The 3,658-nt window shown below is 32.4% G+C and overlaps 1 pseudogene; it reads right to left on the reverse strand.

Moving 5' to 3' along the window:
- LOC106469549 overlaps positions 1 to 3,658 on the reverse strand; it is a 26,964-nt pseudogene that overhangs the window by 10,022 nt on the left and 13,284 nt on the right.

Raw genomic sequence — 3,658 nt, forward strand, 5'->3', positions numbered from 1 at the left:
CCATGTATATCATCAAGTTCTATTTTCTCAGCCCTCATCATACATTCACTCAATTCCAAGTCGAGTAGATAACACACCAGACTTTCGTCAAGATTACCCAGGATCGTGTCAAGTCGAGTAGATAACACACCAGACTTTCGTCAAGATTACCCAGGATCGTGTCAAGTCGAGTAGATAACACACCAGACTTTCTTCAAGATTACCCAGGATCGTGTCAAGTCGAGTAGATAACACACCAGACTTTCGTCAAGATTACCCAGGATCGTGTCAAGTCGAGTAGATAACACACCAGACTTTCTTCCAGATTACCCAGGATCGTGTCCAGACAATGTAGAATACAACTAAATAGTAATTAATATCTAATAATAAAAAAGTACTGATTCTTGTCACTGATCATCCAATAGGTCAGCTTATGAGTTATCGGACTGGGAGGAACTCCTACTAAAATCATGAAGTTACTTTGTAATATTAATCATTTTCTCTCACCTAGAGGTTAAAGGTTATAAACCAAAATTTCAGTTTAGACAAACCTGGAATTTTCACTTCGATACTTTCGATTTCATCTGGTTTTTGCAAAGTCTCCGGCCTGATGATGTCAACAGAGTTGGCTGGAGGTAAAGTGGGCTTGGGCGCTGTCTTAAGGATATGTTCTAGACTGTAAGATGATCCTTTGCTGGGTCTTCCTAGCAGTTCTTCTGCCATAACCCCTATGAGAGGATAAGTTCTTTCGGTACAGGACCCCTTGAAGTCGTCCATGTCCACAGTCCATACCATAGCTCCAGCATAATCGTGTTCTTTAATCCATTGCATCTGAAAATTCCATCCAACGTTGACAAAAATTATATATATATTTCACTATTCAATTCTTAATAAAATCTCGGTTAAAAATTAACACCACCAGGTTCAACCACGATGTTGGTTAAGTACCGTTTTATTGTTGTTTCAAAGTCAGTTTCAAAAGTTTGGGACCTCTTTAACTTTGGATTTACTATGTGCTATGATGTAATCTTGATTAAATACCTTAATCTTACAGAGACACCTGATGGTAAGAACAGCTAGCAGAGAATAATTTAATACAAAAAATAAATAAAAGAAACATATTTAAATATTGATTGACGCAGGGAATTATTAGACAGTGATTGGTTTATTTAAATACCTTAATTCTTATGCTTCGTTCGTCATCAAATCCAACCCACTGATCTCCCAAAAACGCGTAGGGTACTTCATGTCGTCGTCCCACACATAGGTGGCGCCCTTCTTCAGCATTTCGCATACCTTATAAAAAAAAAGCAGAAAACAGGTTATTAAAACTTTTCTTCATTAATACAAAAATGATAACCTGTCTCACATCAGAAAATTTATCAAAAGTTGTACATCTTTAGGCACGAATTTTTAATAAATGAAATAATTTGATGTAATTATTTTACTTTTTTAACCGTCAGACCACAATAATAATATTACACGTTTTATAAACATAATTCAATGACCATGCTAACTAATGTAACTTTATTTTATAGCCTGTAACAGCTAATGTTTCAGTGTTTGTAAGAGCTAATCTAATTTTATTTTAGAGTCACTAATAACTGATGCAACTTTATTTTAGTGTTTGTAAGAGCTAATGTAACTTTATTTCAGTGTTTTTAACAGCTAATGTAACTATATTTTAGAGTCTATAATAACTAATGTAACTTTATTTTAATACTTGTAATAGTTTATATAACATTATTTTAGTGTTTGTAACTGTTATTTTTACTTTATTTTAGTGTTTGTAAGAGCTAATGTAACTTTATTTTAGTGTTTGTAAGAGTTAATCTAATTTTATTTTAGAGTCACTAATAACTGATGCAACTTTATTTTAGTGTTTGTAAGAGCTAATGTAACTTTATTTTAGTGTTTGTAAGAGCTAATGTAACTTTATTTTAGTGTTTGTAACAGCTAATATAACTATTTTAGTGTCTGTAAGAACTAATGTAACTTTATTTTAGTATTTGTAAGAGCTAATGTTACTTTATTTGAGTGTTTGTAACAGCTAATATAACTATTTTAGTGTTTGTAAGAGCTAATATAACTTTATTTTAGTGTTTGTAACAGCTAATATAACTATTTTAGTGTCTGTAAGAGCTAATGTAACTTTATTTTAGTGTTTGTAAGAGCTAATGTTACTTTATTTGAGTGTTTGTAACAGCTAATATAACTATTTTAGTGTTTGTAAGAGCTAATATAACTTTATTTTAGTGTTTGTGACAGCTAATATAACTATTTTAGTGTTTGTAAGAGCTAATGTTACTTTATTTTAGTATTTGTAAGAGCTAATGTAACTTTATTGTAGAGTCTATAACAGCTAATAAAAACTTTGTTTTGTAACAGCCGATATAACATAATGCAGTGTTTGTGACAGTTAATATAAACTTTACTGAATGCCTGTGTTATCTAAAATGTTTGTTCTAACATGAATTTAGTAAAAATTTTATGTCATCTAACGTGAATTTGTACGTTAAATAACGTGGCTTTAATGTCGTAACTAACAAGAATTTAACATAAATTTTACGCTAAGTAGAGCATGAATTTAACATCTTATTTGCAGCATTTCGCCTGTTAAAATGATAACAAATATTTCAACTTTGTCATGTGACAGTTGCGGTACAACAGCTTCTAATGGAGGCCAGCTTTGAAAATAGCTAAAGCCTGAGGCTACATATTATTGGATAAAGGAGATTCCAATCAACTACGTCACTAGCGAGTAAACAACGTGATGTTAGCACTAACTTGTGGTCTGGTCTGACTACATGTCGTTCAGCCGAAGCACACAAATAAAGTTTTGTAAATTTACAAACAAACTACAGCTAATAGTATTGGTATAATTTATTCTGTCGTTTCCGTAAAGAAAATACAAATTTTAGTTATGAAATTATATCGACCAAAAATATTATAGGCAAACTATGTACATAGGTAACGGTTACTCAATTCGAAAGGTTATATATACATACGATAAAAGTTTCTGATAAATAAAAACAAAAAGTAAAACGAAAGGAGGCTTTTTTTCTCTTTTTTCGAAACAGTTTCAAAAGACATCAAACAGCAGCAAAACTATGCAAATTATACAACATTTTTCATGCCAAATAAACAAAAAAAAAATACTATCTAGAAATTGAGAGAATGAAATGGGGAGGGGGGGTTATCCTGCTGATCTGGAATGTGGTTGAAAGTTTATGGCCTGTGTTATTTTATTTACTTTCCCCCACACCACCTGTCGCAGGCTGAGAACTACGTCTACGTCTTGCTGCAAGAGATGTATACTAATTCTCTCTCTATATATATAATTTCCCGTTAAGTATCCTACACTGAACGAACAGATAATTCGTTCTTCGCACACGCTAATCAAGTGAACTACTTACCTACCCTCTCCCTATTGGACGACCTGGTTATTTTACCATGACACAGTTTCCATGGTTGCATTACAAACTTTGTCTTCTAAGCCTTGAAAACTGTTTAAACGCAGTTTTGCTGCTTATTAATCAAAAAACGTTCGTGTCATTTGATTTGATTTTATAACTTTAGGCCTAGAAAATGTGTGTATGTTTATATTTTTTATGAGGACCTAGCCCTTTCAGAAAACGTGTGTATGTTTATATTGTTACGACAGTGGAAGTCACGTGAC

Source organism: Limulus polyphemus, unplaced genomic scaffold, assembly GCF_000517525.1.
Source record: "Limulus polyphemus unplaced genomic scaffold, Limulus_polyphemus-2.1.2 Scaffold3539, whole genome shotgun sequence".
In the NCBI taxonomy this organism is placed as follows: Eukaryota; Metazoa; Arthropoda; class Merostomata; order Xiphosura; family Limulidae; genus Limulus; species Limulus polyphemus.